Consider the following 17,581-nt stretch of genomic DNA (forward strand, 5'->3'; position numbering starts at 1 on the left):
TCGGGCACTTTCGCTTTTGGCTTCTGGCTGCTTGGCTTGGCTAGCCGCTTGCTTGCTTGCTTTCTGCTTTCTGCGCTGTTTTTTTTTCCTTTTCTTTTGTTCCCTCTTTCTTACCCTCCCCTGAAGATACTGGACCGGCTCCGGACCTGACCTGAGACGTCCAGGACGCCCCCGGAGTCTGCGAGAGAAGCTCCACACCCTCCACAACACTGCCTGGTTTCTTTTCTTTTCTTGTGTTGGGGAGTGTTCTTTTGTTACTTTTTAATAAATAGGTTTTGTTTTCCACTATGATCCTCTGAGGAATTCCTTCCCGAAGCCGGTATTGGGGGAGGGGTGGTTGGAGGTTTGTTTAGTTTTGGGGGCTCCCTTTTGGAGATTTCCCCTAATTTGTCCTAAACCAGGACAGTATATTTTTTGGTGCGTTGGCCGGGAAACGGAGGCCAAAGACAGTGGAAAAAACCCTATAACAATTATATTTTGGTTTTGGTTCTTTTGTGGGCATATTGGTAATTCATAATGTCATTTGGAGTGGAAGCTTGCCAGTATTTCTGGTCCCTAGGGGTTTTTGAAGTTTTAATACTTTTGTGGTCCCTAGCGTTATTTCCTTACCCAAAAATAGTTCTGGTGTTGTCCCTAATAAGTAGCTTTTGTAAGCGGGGGGCACTAACCAGAATAGTCATTGTGCTGGTCTTATGTGTGATGATGTGTCGGATAAAAATTCTGGACTTTGTTTCAGGAATGTATGGATTGTTGTTATGGCTGTGCACTCAGTTTGTTTGGGGAGAAGAAGGGGAAGGGGCTTTTCAGCCTTTGTCTTCCTTCTTCTCCTCCAAATTGTTGACATCTCTATTAGAAAATACTGCATTTCCCCTGAGTTTAAAAGAAACCATCTTTCTGGCATTTAATTTATTAAGCCTTTTCTATACTGTCTGGAGTGTATATAAAATGAAAGCTGAGATTTCTATAGGGGTTAGAGACACTCCTGACTTAGGAGTAAAACAAAGCAGGAAAAATCTTGACTGGAGTGGGAAATGGGAGGATATGGGCCAGACTTTAAAGACTTTAAAGGAATTTTCTGATCCTATAGACTGGGACTTTCCATCTGATCAAATTCAGAACCCAGTCGAGGTGGCAAAGTATTTGAGGGAGAAGTGCCATGGTAATACTAAGGAAGAAAGGATTACTGCAGTGAGCTGGGCCTTGGCGTTTGTTTACCATACTCTGCTAGATACTGTGGAGCAGCAGATAGCAGAAAGGGAACAGGGAGATAAGTTAGTTACTATCCCAGTGACCCAGGCTGCAGCTAACATCCCAGGCTCCAGGCTAGCAGCTGAATCAGACAATAGGCCCCAACCCATCGCTGTTGCAGCTAATACAAGAGGTGGAAAGTGTAAAGGCAAGACCGATCGAAAGGTGGAGGATGATGAGGATGATGCGACCGATCGAAAGGTGGAGGATGATGATGATGATGCAGGAGAAGGACCCTCACCAAAATCAGAGGCCACATCAAGGGGCACAGAATCTGGAGCTAATATTGACTCCTTTTCTCTGAAGGACCTCAGAGGCCTAAGAAAGGATTACAGACGACAACCTGATGAATCTATAATTAGTTGGTTAGTCCACCTTTGGGATGCTGCAGGGGAGGTTACGATTTTGGATGGTACTGAAGCGAGGCATTTGGGATCCCTGTCACATGATCCTGTCATCGATCAAGGTATGATGAGGGGGGCTAACCCTCACAGTCTCTGGGAACGGGTCCTAAGAAGCGTAGCAGAACGATACCTGTGTGTGGATGATCTCTATATACAGCAGACATGGTGGAAGACCATAGAACAGGGGATCCAACACCTGAGAGAGATGGCGGTGGCAGAGCTCATTTTCTCAGATGATACAACAACTAGGAATCCGGACCTTGTACCATGCACACCTGTAATGTGGAGGAAACTTGTGCGACTTGGGCCACCTGAATACGCTTCTGCCCTAGCAATAATGAAGCGGGATGATACATAGAGACTGTGCTCGATATGGCAAAGAAGCTTCGAGCGTATGCAGATGCTGTGCATGGCCCAACTCATGCCAGAATTGCAGCAGTGGAAACCCGACTGCAGAAACTAGAGGACAAAATAGAGGAGAATCATAAGAAACTCCGGGAAGAGATTAAGGAGGACCTTATTCAAATCTCAGCTGTACAAATTAGAGGCCCTGGTATCCAATGCTGGCGCTCCTTTGATGGGGAGAGAAGGTACATCCCACGGGCTGAGTTATGGGTTTTTCTGCGTGAGTCTGGAGAAGACATGAGGAGATGGGATGGAAAACCCACCGCTGCTTTGGCACAACGGGTGTGTGATTTGAAGGAAAGAGGAAGTATCACCAAAAAGAGAGCAGCTCCGGTCGCTCGTAGCCAAGATGTTAAGTATGATGATGACGATGACATGTCCGATCCCCTTGAAGGAACTTCTAAGACATACGCCCAAGGAAAGAAGGACAATCTGGCTTAGAGGGGCCCTGCCTCCAGCCAGGAAGAGGCACGGGAAAACCGGGTTTTTTTGAAGGGGTGGATCAGATGGCCTGGCACATCAGAGCCACAAGACTATGAAGCATTGGTTGACACTGGATCACAGTGTACCTTAATGCCTTTGGAACACATGGGGACAGAACCTGTTTCCATTGCTGGAGTGATGGGGGGATCACAACAGTTGACTTTGTTGGAAGCTGAGGTGAGCTTGACTGGGAAGGAGTGGCAGGAACATCCGATTGTGACTGGTCCAGAGGCTCCATGTATTTTGGGCATAGACTTCCTCCGGAATGGCTATTACAAAGATCCCAAGGGATTCAGGTGGGCTTTTGGAACAGCTGCAGTGGAGATAGAGGGTATTAAACAATTGAATACCTTGTCTGGACTATCAGAGAACCCATCTGCAGTAGGACTCTTGAAAGTAGGGGAGCAACGAGTGCCAATTGCCACCTCAACAGTGCACCGCAGGCAGTACCAGACAAATCGAGATGCCGTGATCCCCATCCACAAGATGATCCGAGAACTGGAGAGCCAAGGGGTGGTCAGTAAAACCCACTCACCCTTTAACAGCCCTATCTGGCCCATGCGAAAATCGGACGGAGAATGGAGACTGACTGTGGACTATTGTGCCTTGAATGAAGTGACTCCACCACTGAGTGCGGCTGTACCGGACATACTGGAACTGCAGTACGAGCTGGAGTCCAAGGCAGCCAAGTGGTACGCGACCATCGATATTGCTAACGTGTTTTTCTCCATCCCTCTGGCAGCAGAATGCAGGCCTCAGTTTGCTTTTACATGGAGGGGAGTGGAGTATACCTGGAACCGACTGCCCCAGGGGTGGAAACACAGTCCTACCATCTGTCATGGACTGATCCAGGCTGCACTAGAAGAGGGTGAGGCTCCAGAACATTTACAATATATTGATGATATCATTGTTTGGGGGAACACGGCAATAGAAGTGTTCGAGAAAGGAGAGAAGATAATTCATATTCTCCTGGAAGCCGGATTTGCCATTAAGAAGAGCAAAGTCAAGGGACCTACCCGAGAAATTCAGTTCTTGGGGGTGAAGTGGCAAGACGGACAGCATCAGATTCCTGCGGATGTTATTAACAAAATCACTGCTATGTCCCCACCAACTGATAAGAAGGAAACACAAGCTTTCTTAGGTGTTATAGGTTTCTGGAGGATGAACATCCCTGAGTATAGTCAGATTGTGAGACCCCTTTATCTGGTTACCCACAAGAAGAATGACTTCCATTGGGGCCCTGAGCAGCAGCAAGCTTTCGTCCAGATCAAGCAGGAGATCGCTTATGCTGTAGCCCTTGGTCCAGTCAGGACGGGACCAGATGTGAAGAACGTGCTCTACTCTGCAGCCGGGAGCCATGGTCTGTCCTGGAGCCTTTGGCAAAAGCTGCCTGGTGAGACCCGAGGCCGACCATTGGGATTTTGGAGTCGGAGCTACAGGGGGTCTGAAGATAACTATACTCCAACAGAAAGGGAAATCTTGGCCGCCTATGAAGGAGTCCAAGCTGCCTCGGAGGTGATTGGTACAGAGGCACAACTCCTTCTGGCACCCCAACTACGGGTGCTGGGATGGATGTTCAGAGGAAAGGTTCCCTCTACCAACCATGCCACCAGTGCTACTTGGAGTAAGTGGATTGCCCTCATTATGCAGCACGCTCGAATTGGGAAGTTAAATTGCCCTGGGATTCTGGAAATAATTACAAATTGGCCCGAAGGCGAAAGCTTTAGTGTCGCAGATGAGGAACAAGAGCCAGTGACCCGGGCTGAGGAAGCTCCGCCATACAATCAGTTGCCAGTAGAAGAAACACGTTACGCTCTATTCACTGATGGTTCTTGTCGCGTCATAGGGATGAAACGGAGGTGGAAAGCAGCTGTATGGAGTCCCACTCAACGGGTTGCAGAGGCTACTGAAGGAGAGGGTGAATCCAGTCAATTTGCTGAAATCAAAGCTATTCAACTGGCCCTAGGTATTGCAGAGAGAGAGAAGTGGCCAAGGCTCTATTTGTATACCAATTCTTGGATGGCAGCCAATGCTCTATGGGGATGGCTGAAGAGATGGAAAGAGGCCAACTGGCAGCGCAGAGGAAAACCAATTTGGGCTGCGGAAGAGTGGAAAGATATCGGTACTCGGTTAGAGAAGTTACCTGTGAAGGTTCGCCATGTAGATGCCCATGTCCCCAGAAGTAGAGCTAATGAAGAGCAGCAAAACAACCAGCAAGTCCATCAGGCTGCAAAGATAGGGGAGTTGAAGATAGATCTCGACTGGGAGGATAAGGGAGAGTTATTCTTGGCACAATGGGCCCATGATGCCTCAGGCCACCAGGGTAGAGATGCCACCTATAAGTGGGCACGAGACCGAGGGGTGGATCTAACCATGGACAGTATCTCTCAGGTTATTCGTGACTGTGAGACATGCGCTGCCATCAAGCAGGCCAAGCGGGTGAAGCGGTGGTCTAAGTACAAATACGGGGAGGCCTGGCAGATTGATTACATCACACTGCCTCAAACCCGCCAAGGCAAGCGCTATGTACTAACCATGGTAGAAGCCACCACAGGATGGTTGGAAACCTACCCTGTGTCTCACGCTACAGCCCGTAACACTATCTTGGGCCTTGAAAAGCAGGTCCTTTGGAGGCACGGTACTCCCGAGAGAATTGAGTCGGATAATGGAACTCATTTTAAAAACAATCTTATTAATACTTGGGCTAGGGAACATGGCATCGAGTGGGTATACCATATCCTCTATCATGCACCAGCTGCAGGGAAAGTGGAAAGGTATAATGGATTGTTAAAAACCACCTTAAAAGCATTGGGTGGGGGATCTTTAAAAAACTGGGAGCAGCATTTGGCAAAGGCTACCTGGTTAGTTAACACTCGAGGTTCCACCAACCGAGCGGGTCCTGCTCAGTCTGAGCTCCTTAATATAGTAGATGGGGATAAAGCCCCAGTGGCCCATGTCAGAGGTTTGTTGGGAAAGACAGTATGGATCAACCCTGCCTCGAGTACAGACAAACCCATCCGTGGGATTGTCTTTGCTCAAGGACCAGGTTATACATGGTGGATAATGCAGAAAGATGGAACAACACGGTGCGTACCTCAGGGAAACCTGATTGTGGGATGAGACTCATATATGAATGTCATTGTTTGTTGAATGTGAGACAGAAGGAAACTGTAAGTGTCAAAGGTCTGAGCAAGTAAGATGAGAGGAATGCGTAAGTGTCAAAGGTGTGAGTAAGTGAAATGAAAGTTTTTTATTGTATGTTCACGATATGGGATAAGGGGTGGAGTGTCGTGGGGTGACAGCCTTTATCCCAATATCGTGTGTTGTGTCTGGCAGCTGTGCCTTTTCTCTCTTCCCCCCCGCCCTCCCGGCCATCTTGCCGCGGCGGGGTGGGGAAGAGAGGAGGGAGTGTGACTGGGCACTTTCGCTTTTGGCTTCTGGCTGCTTGGCTTGGCTTGCCGCTGCTTGCTTGCTCCTGCCTCGGCCCCTAGCTGATAGTTTTTTTGCTGCTTTTGCTTTCTGCGCTGTCTTTTTCTTTTCTTTTGTTCCTTCTTTCTTACCCTCCCCTGAAGATACTGGACCGGCTCTGGACCTGACCAGAGACGTCCAGGACCCCCCCGGAGTCTGCGAGAGAAGCTCCGCGCCCTCCACAATACAGCCTGGTTTCTTTTCTTTGCTTGTGTTGGGGAGTGTTCTTTTGTTACTTGTTAATAAATAGGTTTTGTTTTCCAATTTGCTCCTCCGAGGAATTCCTTCCTGAACCCGGTATTGGGAGAGGGGTGGTTGGAGGTTTGTTTTGTTTTGGGGGGCTCCCTTTTGGAGATTTCCCTTAATTTGTCCTAAACCAGGACATAAATTTAAAAATACATTATAAGTAAGTAAAAAAATTCCCAGATGTTCCAGGAGAGCCTCAGCCTCATGATCTGGGAAGAAAACTTATCACCATGAGTCAGCAGAGTGGCTCTCCAGATGGCTTTGCAGAATGGCTGGTATTACTGCCTAGTGTTACAGGGTTAATATTGGGGTGCAAGGAAGGAGCATTTCTGAATTTCGCTAGACTTAATATGGAATGTTAGGGGAAGAACCAAAGAAGGAAAAGGGAGGGATCAAGGTGGTTTGGAGAGAAATAGACATAGGAAAATAGAGGAATAATACAATAAGTGGGGTCAGTCATGCTGACAGATGCTGACAAAAGCTGATCAGTGTGCTTGTAAGGCCCTGCCTTGCACCTGGTCCCTGCACTGTTCCATAGTACCGTTTCCTCATTGGACTCAATGTGTATTTTCTGACTGCTCTGCAGAGCCAGTGGGATCTGGTGGAGTCAGATGAAAAACCTTTTTGCACACTTGTCTGTGTGTATGAACATGTCTCTGTGAGGTAGCTGAAAAGTTGAGTGTCCAAAGGCCAAATAAGGGGTGATCCATATGGTGTTGATAAAAGTACCGTTTATCAAGGTATACCATGATAACTTATCCTTTGTGGCTCACTAATCTAAAGATTTATAGAATGTCTTATGGATAGGCCTTAGTTACCCTTAATGACCCCTTTTTTCCTCTAAAAATACAAGTGACATCAGGTCAGTTATAATTTCACACATGAATTTCTTAAAATAGAAGAACCATAAGGCTGCAGAACAAAAAGTCACTTCCCATTGTCCTCTTCAGTAATGTTTCAAGGTTCCAGAACAATAGTTGTATTGAGAAATGCATGGATTCTAACTTGGCCCCTTCCTGGAGTGCTATGGTCAAGAATTCCAATGCCTAAAATAATTCCTAATTATTTTTACGTTTGTATTACGTATTACACACAAAGAAGGACACTCTTCTTTTCAGAAAGGTCAGTTTCATTATAATGAAAACCACCAAAGGATAGTATACGGACTTATGATCCTATATTTTCAGAAAAAAGGGATGAGAATTTATGTTTTGATTTTCTGTAGCCATCCATGTGGACAACATTCCATCTGCAAGGTATGCATCCAAAAGGTACAGGGGAACTTGTTCCCAGAGCCTGCAGGGACAGAGGCGCAGGGCAGGGACACCGTGGGACAGCCTGGGCTGCACAGGGCACAGGCATGTGTGAGAGTCTGTCTGAATTTTCCCTCATCTGCCTCACGATCGTCCTTGGGAGACCACTGAAGAGAAGACTCCCTCCTGTCTAGAATATCTGGCTCTGAAGGAAAAAAGTCACATGCCAACAAGGCCCTGAGACCTGAAATCTCAGTGTTGAGCTATTGTTTTCACAGGTGTGTTCGCTGTATGCTAAGAAGGGGGCACTGTGCCCCGTTTGCAACAATAGCAGCTCTGGAAGCTGTCCCACCTCTCGGCCGGGCTGGACTTCACCTGAGTTTCAGGTGGTCTCTCACAGAAGATCCTCATCTGTTTTACAACCACCGTGACAGACGGACTGAGATGTAAGAAGCCTCTCCATCAAGGACTGAGACATGAAACTCCTAAAAGGCCCCTCTGCTCCTTCCAAGGACTGGGATTGAAACCCCCAGCCTGGGGGAGGTGTGTGGGGGAGGCAAGCTGAACAAAGTGAGATGTTTGCCTGCAGGTTGTGACCACTGGAGCAAGAAAACCATGGCTCTCGCTTACTGCTGAGAACATAGACTACCTGTTACGTGTCTTCCCTATTGTACCTGTTTCCCCCCCCTCACAATTTTCAATAATAAAAACCTCTGAGTTAGCTAGAGCCTTTGAGATCTCCCCAGCGTAGCAGGTGGATCCTCGACTGGACTGGACCAAAGGACTTCGTCTCTGCGTTGCTAGCTATATCCTCCCCCCTCTCTCTCCCCTCCCTCTTTCTCTCTTTTTCTTTCCCTTAATCCCTCTATTGCATTTTTGCTGTGGTTATTTCAATAAAACTGCATTTGTTTTGATTATCACTGCAAACCCCCTTGTATCGTGTTGGTTTTTGCACTCTGAGATCACTCCTATGAACCATCAGGTCATCCATTCACTAGGATGGATCCTGACAGCATGTGCAGCAGCTGCAAGACAGCCCTGCTGGAGCCAACTTGGGCAGCACTTTGGCCATGGCTGCTCGGCCTGGGCCTGAGACAGGAGCAGGAGACAAGTGATCCTTGCAGGGCTGGGGCCTCATTGCCTCCTTGTCCCTGCTCAGCAGCCTGGCAGGGGCCGCCCCATGCTCCTGCCCCTGGCATTGCACAGCCCCACATGCCAGTGCCCATCCCGGGAAGAGGCCTGAGCAAGGAGGGAGGGACAGCATCTGCCTGGCCAGGGGCTGGGGCTCAGGCCTTGGCCCTTTGCATTCCTCAAACACATCAAGGTGTGCTCAGCACCAGAGACACCTTTGCCTTGTTTGTCCCCAGCTGTCATCACTGCCTCCAGTGTTCTGCTCTAACTGGAACCTGGGGACACTTTGCCAGTTGTGTCCCTCAGTGAGACCCATTAAAACTTCAAGAAACTATGGCGTTTAAAGTTAAGTTCTTCAGAAGTTTTCTGAACACTCTCTCAATGACTGAGTCTGATGTAAACAACACCAGATCCCCAACAGGCTCATTAAAGTCCTTGTGCTGTGTCTGTGCTGCTGAGCTTTAAAGGAACAGCTCTTCTCAGGGCTGGCTCCTCTCCCAGCCCAGCAGGGCTGAGGGCTCTGCCTGCAGGCACTGAGGGGACAGGAGCCAGGCAGAGACAGGCTGAAGGCAATCAGGATTGGGAAGACATTGAGCTGAGACTTCACTTGGGAAGCATCTTCACAGCCTGTGCATGGTGAGTGTGTGGGTGCAGGGCAATGTCCCCTGTGCTCCTGGAGGGATCTCCTGAAGGCAGCACACCCCACAGCCTGGGGGATGTGTCAGGAAGACTCTCCCAGTCTCTCTGTGGCACAGGAGGAGGAGGAGGATGTGCTGCAGAGCGGGGCTGTCCTGGGCACTGTCAGAGGGACAGGGCAGGATGGCTCCTGCTGCCAGGGACGGCTGCAGGGGGTGAAGCTGGGGCTGCAGCCAGGGCTGCTCAGAGTGCCAGCTCATGCCCAGCTCATTTCTGATGGGACTTTTCATGAACTCATTCAGGGCTGAGATTTCCTGCTTGGGTCTCTGCTTTCCTGAATCTGTGCTCCCACTTTTCCCTGGCTTAGCTTGGTGGCAAAGGAAACTCAGCTGTGCAGGGCAGAGCAGGGACTGAGACTCTTAAACCATCACCCTGAGGATTCCTGGGAACCTCAGCAAGTGCCTGCACCTGCCCAGCCTCCAAATCCATGCAGCATCACCTTTCCATGGTGCCCAGGCTGGGGGAGCTTTTCTTTAATCCCTGCAGGGCCCAGAAGCTGCAGGGCAGGGCTGGCCCAGGGGCTGGGCTGGGCTCTGGCAGCTCTGGCAGGGAAGGAGCCCGGGGCCACAGGAGCCGCTCGGGCTGGGACAGCTCCAGCAGCAGAGCTGTGGACAGGGAGGGTGGGAGGCAGTGCTGAGGGACACCCTGCTGCAGGGCTGATGTGGCACCTGCCTGGCCTGCCCTGCAGGGCAGACACTGCCCTGAGCAGCACAGCTCTTGTGTCCCCTCGCAGCCAGCACAGCTCTCAGCCCGGGGGCTCGGGGCCCTCAGTCCCTCCTGGGCCGACAGAGCAGCCCCAGAGATGAAGGGCATCTCTGTGGCCGTGTGCCCATTCCCTGCTGACCAGGGCCTGAGGGCCACTGTCCTGCCCTGCTGCTGTCTGGCAGGGGCTGGGCAGGGCTGGGCAGGGAAAGGCTATTCCTCAGGCCCAGCTCTCTCTCTCTCTCTCCTTGCCTTACCCAGGTGCTGCTGGCATTGCTGAGCGGCTCTCTGAAATGGCAGTTCCAGCTGCAGGGCCAGGCCCAGCCCTTGGGCTCCTCCTGTGCAGGCTGAGCAGAGGAATGGGGTGTCCCAGCTCCCTGCGCCTGGGGGGCTCTGGGCAGGGCAGCCTGGGAGGCTGGCAATGAGCCCACTCTCCTGACTCTGGGAAAGGCAGGAGCCACTTGGTGTGCCAGGCATCCCTCATCTCTCAGCTGTGTCTCCTAGCTGTCCAGGGTAACACTGGAGTGGATCTTAGAAAGGTGCAAGTGCAGAGCAGCTGGAACAGGAGAGAGGGACAGAGTAGCTCCCCTCAGTCTGCACTAAGCCTCAGACCATCTTCCTGCCTCACTGGAGTCTCTGTTCTCTGCAGGTGCAGGAGAATTTCTGATTCTGCCTCCTGCAATCCTCATCCCTTAACCCAGGCAGCTCTTCTGCTTTAGGAGAAGATTCTTTATCCAAGTCAAAACACCAGGACTGGCCCCTGCCCTCACTGTTCCTCTGCACTGACTGAGGGTCAGGGCTGACTCCAGGTGTCCTGCAGGTCAAGGTCCAGCTCCTCACACAACACTGGACAGCAGCAATCAGGGCTCCAGCAACAAAGGTGAAGGAAGATCTCCTAGACATAGACAAGGGGAAGGTGTTCAGTGGCAGGAAAGGGTCTGTGAGAAACAGCTTTGATTTTTCAGTGATAAATCTCCCCCCAGTTGTCCCCTTTTTTTCTCCTTGAAAAGGTTCCAATGTCCAGAGGCAGCAAATGTCCAACAGTAGCTCCATCAGGCACTTCCTCCTGCTGGCATTGGCAGACACGCGGCAGCTGCAGCTCCTGCACTTCTGCCTCTTGCTGGGCATCTCCCTGGCTGCCCTCCTGGGCAACGGCCTCATCATCAGCGCCATAGCCTGCGGCCACCACCTGCACACGCCCATGTTCTTCTTCCTGCTCAACCTGGCCCTCAGCGGTCTGGGCTCTATCTGCACCACTGTCCCCAAAGCCATGCACAATTCCCTCTGGGACACCAGGGACATCTCCTACTCAGGATGTGCTGCACAGGTTTTCTTCTTTCTTTTTTTCATTTCAGCAGAGTTTTATCTCCTGACCATCATGTGCTATGACCGCTATGTGTCCATCTGCAAACCCCTGCACTACGGGACCCTCCTGGGCAGCAGAGCTTGTGCCCACATGGCAGCAGCTGCCTGGGCCAGTGCCTTTCTCAATGCTCTCATGCACATGGCCAATACATTTTCGCTGCCCCTGTGCCATGGCAATGCCCTGGGCCAGTTCTTCTGTGAAATCCCCCAGATCCTTAAGCTGTCCTGCTCCAAATCCTACCTCAGGGAACTTGGAGTTTCTCTTTTCACTGCCTCCTTAGCTTTTGGCTGTTTTGTGTTCATTGTTTTCTCCTATGTGCAGATCTTCAGGGCTGTGCTGAGGATCCCCTCTGAGCAGGGACAGCACAAAGCCTTTTCCACCTGCCTCCCTCACCTTTCTGTGGTCTCCCTGTTTCTCAGCACTGCCATGTTTGCCTATCTGAAGCCCCCCTCCATCTCTTCCTGATCCCTGGATCTGGCCCTGTCAGTTCTGTACTCGGTGGTGCCTCCAGCCCTGAACCCCCTCATCTACAGCCTGAGGAACCAGGAGCTCAAGGCTGCAGTGTGGACACTGATGAATGGATGGTTTCAGAAACATTAAACTGCTGGAAAATTTCTGTAAATCACTTTTAATAAAAGTAATCTCTGATACTACCTGGGTTTGGTGGTTGATTTCTTTTTGTGTTTCTTTTGTTTTAGTTTTTTATATTTGCAAAAAGGAAGGTCAATTTTTGTGACATTTCTTTTTTGTTTCTCTCCAAAATTCACTGTGGCCCCAGACTGTGCCCATGAGGAGCTCTGCTATCAGAGGCTTTAGATAGAATAAAGGCTCTCTGTAGAAGTCCATCCGAAAATCCTTCATTTTTTGCCTCACAATTGTCATGAGAAAAGCCTACCGAAGGGTTAAAACTGCTGAGCCGGTTGGGAAAGAAAGTCTCCTGCTTATCTAGTGTGTTCACAAGTGATGTTTGTAGAACACGCCATGCTGTACTCAAAGGGGGCATGCTGCCCTTTTCTGGACAATTGAACTGGACTTTCTTCCAAACTCCTGACCTGGCTGGACTGAGCTCTGGGGTGGCTCCCCCCTCGCTCCATGAGAAGACCCCTCTTGCCTGTCTTCAACCACCGTGATGGACCAACAGAGATGCGAATCCCCTCATCAAGGAACCAAGAACCCCTCTGGCACCCCTTTGGCACCCCCATGGCACCCCCATGGCACCCCCCTGGCAACCTCCTTCCAGAGACTGGGACTGTACTCCCTCCCAACTCAGGGAGGGGGAAAAACCTAATGTACTTGTGAGCATTTGGCCATGAAAACAATGGAACTGTCTCACCCCCTCCTCCTGCTCCTATTCTTCTCCCCTCCATGGAAACCTAATTTCAGCCACCCTTCCCCCAACCAAGAACAACGTATATATTGGGGTTCGGTTCGACTGTCCTTTGAGTACTCCCCAAGACGTGTACCAGCGAGTTTCGGCGGCAGGACCCCGAAGACATCATGTTTTGTTAGCTATACCCCATTTCCTGACCTTCTTTCCTCCCTTTTTCCTTGTCTTACCCTTCTCTTCCCCGGATTCCTTAACCAAACGCATATTTAGCTGTGGCTATAATCAATGAAATTGCACCTTGTTGATTTGTTTCTGCAAAACCCCTGTGCCTTTTGTTGGTTATTTTTGCACCTAAAAATCATTCGTCACCCGTTCATTTCAGGCGGACCTTCACACTCTCATAGCAAAGTTTTCACCAATGACCCCCCTTTTGGTGCCTTCTCTGGGGCTACACCAGCAATGTCTGTGTGCAGAGCTGGGGGCAGATCAGGGCTGGCCCAGTAGCTGTGCCCAGCAGCAACAGCAGCACTTGGTGTTGCCAGTGCTGCTGCCGTGGCCCTGCCCCGCTGCCCTGGTGGCCCTGGTGTTGCTGCAGGGCCTGAGTGCTCTCGGGGCTGGGCACAGCCCTGGGGGTGGCAGTGCCGGGGCTGCAGCAGGGGCAGGCCATGGACACTGCTGGGCCAGCACTGACACCTCAGGCCAGGGCCTGGGGGCTCCAGACTCCTTGCCCAGGCTCTCTCAAGAACACTCCCAGGCCAATGCTCAGCACAGAAAACCCCTGTGAGCAGCCCCGGACTGGCCGTGGGCAGGCTGGGGGCAAACAGCATGGCTGGGCCTCTGCAAGGGCCCTGGGGCAGATGGGAAGGAGCAGCAGAGCAGGGGCTGATCCATCCCCAGTGCGCTGGACAGCCCAGGGCAGCATCCCAGAGCATCCTCATGGAGCTGCCAATGACATTCCCCCTCTGCAGCCCTGGCCTCTCCTCCAGCTCACACAGGTGCCCCATCCTTGCAGGCACAGACACAGCAGCACTGGCTCAGCAGCCCCTGTTTGCATTGCACACAGCAGGGGGAGCACCCCCATGATGTTGCTGTGGGGACATGAACCTGAGGGAGCACAAATGCCATCAGCCCCTGGGGCCAGCAAGGGCTGAGGGACACCAGGGAAACCACCCAGGTTTGTCGTGGCCTCTGCACTCAGGCAGAAAGTTTGTTCCCATCAGCTGGGACTTTCCTGTCCCATTGCAGATGCTGTTGCTCAGAGCCAGGGCTGCCTGCCAACCACCCCCAAACTGCCCCAAGCATTTCCTTGGCTTCACCTTTGCTTTCTTTCCTCTTTCCTGATCCAGATTTCTTCCTATTCCTCATCCCTGTCCCCTCCCCCTGCAAACAGCCCATCCCTATTTGCCCTTTCCTCTCTGGCCCCACTCCCCATTGCAGTTCCTGGCTTGGCACCATGGGAATGTCCCTTGGGCAGCAGGATCATCCTACAAGCACTGCAGGAATTGTCTGCAGGCTCCTGCAGTGCCTGGTGCTGCTCCCTTGCCAGGGGCACCCCAGGCCAGGGGGGCACATCTGGGCTGCTGTGTCTGGCTCTGGGGCTCCCTGTTCTGGGCAGTGAGGAGGAGCTGCAGAGGCTCTGCAGGACTGACAGGATGGGCTTTGGGGCTGGCAGGAGAAGCTGAGGGACCTGGGCTGCTGGAGCTTCTGAAGAGGAGGCCCAGGGCTCCTCCTGCAACTGCTCCAAGGGTGGTTTCAGAGAATCCCAGAATCACCATGGTTGGAAAAGACCTTGGAGATCATCAAGTCCTGTGCCCTGACACCACCTTGTCACCCTGAGCCTCCTCTTCTCCAGGATAAACAACCCCAGCTCTCTCAGCTGCTCCTCTCAGGACCTGTGCCCCAGACCCCTCCCCAGCCTTGCTGCCCTTCTCTGGACACACTCCAGCCCCTCCATGTCCTTCCTAAACTGAGGGGCCCAGAACTGGACACAGCACTCGAGGTGTGGTCTCACCAGTACTTAGTGCAGGGGAAGAATCCCTTCCCTGCTCCTGCTGGTCACACCATTCCTGATCCACGCCAGGAGCCATTGGCCTTCTTGCCCACCTGGGCACACTGCTGGCTCATGTCCAGCCTGCTGTCCATCAGTGCCCCAGGTCCCTTTCTGCCTGGCCGCTTTCCAGCCCCTCTGTCCCCAGCCTGTAGAGCTGCAGGGGTTGTTGTGGCCAAAGTGCAGGACCCAGCACTTAGTCTTCTTTAACCTTACCTTGTTGGGTTTGGGCCCTGGATCCAGCCTGTCCAGGGCCCTCTGCAGAGCCCTCCTACCCTCCAGCACATCCACACTCACACCCAGCTGATGCTGGACTCAGTCCCCTCATGCAGATCATCAGTGCAGATATTGAAATCCACGCTGGCTGGCTCTGATCCCTCGGCCATCCTGTGGGTGCCCTGTGGTGGCACTCAAGGGGATCTGTTCCATAACCTTGCCGGGCACCCGGGTCAGGCTGACAAGCCTGGAGTCCCCCAGCTCCTCCTTCCAGCCCTTCTTGGGGATGGGCTCACACTGGCACCTCCAGTGCTCTGGGACCTCCCTGCTGAGCCAGCACTGATGGTAAATGATTGAGAGCAGCTTGGGGAGCTCATCCACAGCTCCCTCATCCCCCTGGGATGGATCCCATCTGCTCCCAAAGAGACCTGTTATTTATTAAAAATACGGATATTGATCTAGTACCGACATCCCATGCTGTCGGACAAAGACTCTCTAAGAATTTAAAGTTGGAATGTGTATGTTTATTGCAAAACTGGAAAGCGTGCAGGATAGCTCCTAAATACACACCACAATTTACAGGTGATTACAGAGTCCTTTTATCTATAGAATTATTGAATACCCAAAATACAAATGCATATTCAAAACTTTGATACAAAAGCTATTAAGCATGCATAGTTTGTTCCTTGAAATGAGTCGGTGGTCCCTTTCATGGGGAGGGGTCCCAAAATGAGGAAGTATATATGGAGTCTTCATCGTTCTGACCTTTCTACCTTTTAAATCCAAATATGACAAATGAACCCTTGGTAGAAGTCCTATTCCCGTCCTCAACTGGTTTCAGAACAGAGGAGGCCACAATTGTCTTATGTTCCTAAAAGCTATTTATCAGTTTGTATATTCTTCATTATAAACCCAGCTAACCAAACATTGTGTTGATAAGCAATCAATTATTAGTTAACTACTAACTCAACTTTATCAAGGCCTACCCATTTATTTTTATTAACTCCAATAAAGTTTATCTCTAACCAAAACCTCAGCTCCTCTAAAATCCCTAAATTCTTTAAAGTTTATATCTCACCTGTAAGCATCCGAGTGGCTCAGCAGGTCCCCAGCTGCTTCCTCCTGGATTACAGGGGGGCTGTTCTGCTCAGGGGAACACTTGTCCTGAGGACAACCTGTCTTACTGTTTAAAACTGAGACACACAAGGTATTAAGCAGCCCAGCCTTTTCCTTATATTTAGTTACTCTATTCCCCAGTGCATCTACTATAGAGTAGAGGTTCTCCTTATTCCTCCTTTTGCTATTAGTTTATTTATAAAAACTTTTCTTTAGAACTTTTTACAGAAGTGGCCAGGTGAATCTCTAATTGAGCTTTTACCTCTCTACTTTTCTTTCTGCATGATGCAACAACATCCTTAAACACTTCCTGAGTTGCCTGACCTATTTTTTCTGAGTTCCCACAAAAAGCTCATGTCCAGCCAAGCCAGTAATTTTCCTCTTGGTTAACTTTGGCACAGAGGGACAGGCCGCTCCTTCCCCCTTAAGATTCCTTTCTTGAGGTGTGTCCATCCTTCCTGGACACCTTGTTTTTAAGGGCTGTTTCCCTTAAAAAATTAGTACCTGATTCAGTACTCTCTAAATCTGCATCCGGAATAGACCAAGGTCTGCCCTTCCTGATTCCATGTTAGACATTTTGTTGATGCCCCTCCTTCTTTCACAGAATATTGAAAACTCGATTATTTCTTGGGGACTGTGCCCCAGGCAGCCTCCAACCACCACATCTCCCACCAGCCCTTCTCTGTTTGTGACCAGCAAGAGACAGAGCTTTCCTTGGCAGTGGGAGTGTTACCAAAAATTCAGCAAAATGTTAAAACTCCATAACCCCAATGTAGCACTAAGAAGTAGCATTCTTTATTTGGCCAGGGAGATAGCTCCTCCCAAAGCGGTGCATTCTGAATGCAGGAAAGTTTCTGTTAATTTTTTGTATTTTGCGCACATTTTCATTGATTTTCCTGGACTAAACATACATATGATAATAATTTCCCCAAAATCATTAATATATTTCCCCTCCCCTTCACCCATGCATTCTTCTGTCCTGGGGGTCTCTCTGGTGGTCCCTGGTGCTCAGGGACCCCAATGTTCCAGTGGGCCTGGCTGAGCTGGCAGGACACTGAGGCTGGTGAATTTCAGTTCCCCTTCTCACACAATGGGCATTGTTTGGTTTCAGTAGACCTGGGGTTTTGGAGAACCAGCACTATGTGTGCTCATCTGGTGTACACAATTTATCATCGGGTAACATGAGGTCACAGAGTAGGTTATGTGAGGTCACTGAGCAGCTACTGCATCATAGGCTGTCTCTGTCTCTGACATCACAGAGACACATATGACATCACAGTGCAGAGGTCAGACATCACAGAGCCAATTATGGCATCACAGAGTTGGCTGTGACATTAGAGACCAGTTGTGTGACATTAGAGAAAGGGCTGTGACATTACAGGGGGATTTGTGACATCATTTACATCTGTGGGGGGTACAACTGGCACCAATAAAGGCTACAAGCATCAGCCCTTTATTGTTCTTCAGTACAAA

At 50.5% G+C, this 17,581-nt stretch overlaps 1 pseudogene; it reads left to right on the forward strand.

The window, feature by feature from the left end:
* The first annotated feature begins 11,069 nt into the window (after positions 1-11,069).
* On the forward strand, positions 11,070-12,002 carry LOC131570117 (olfactory receptor 14J1-like; annotated as a pseudogene).
* Positions 12,003-17,581: the final 5,579 nt, after the last annotated feature.

This window comes from Ammospiza caudacuta, chromosome 32, assembly GCF_027887145.1.
Source record: "Ammospiza caudacuta isolate bAmmCau1 chromosome 32, bAmmCau1.pri, whole genome shotgun sequence".
NCBI classification, from domain to species: Eukaryota; Metazoa; Chordata; class Aves; order Passeriformes; family Passerellidae; genus Ammospiza; species Ammospiza caudacuta.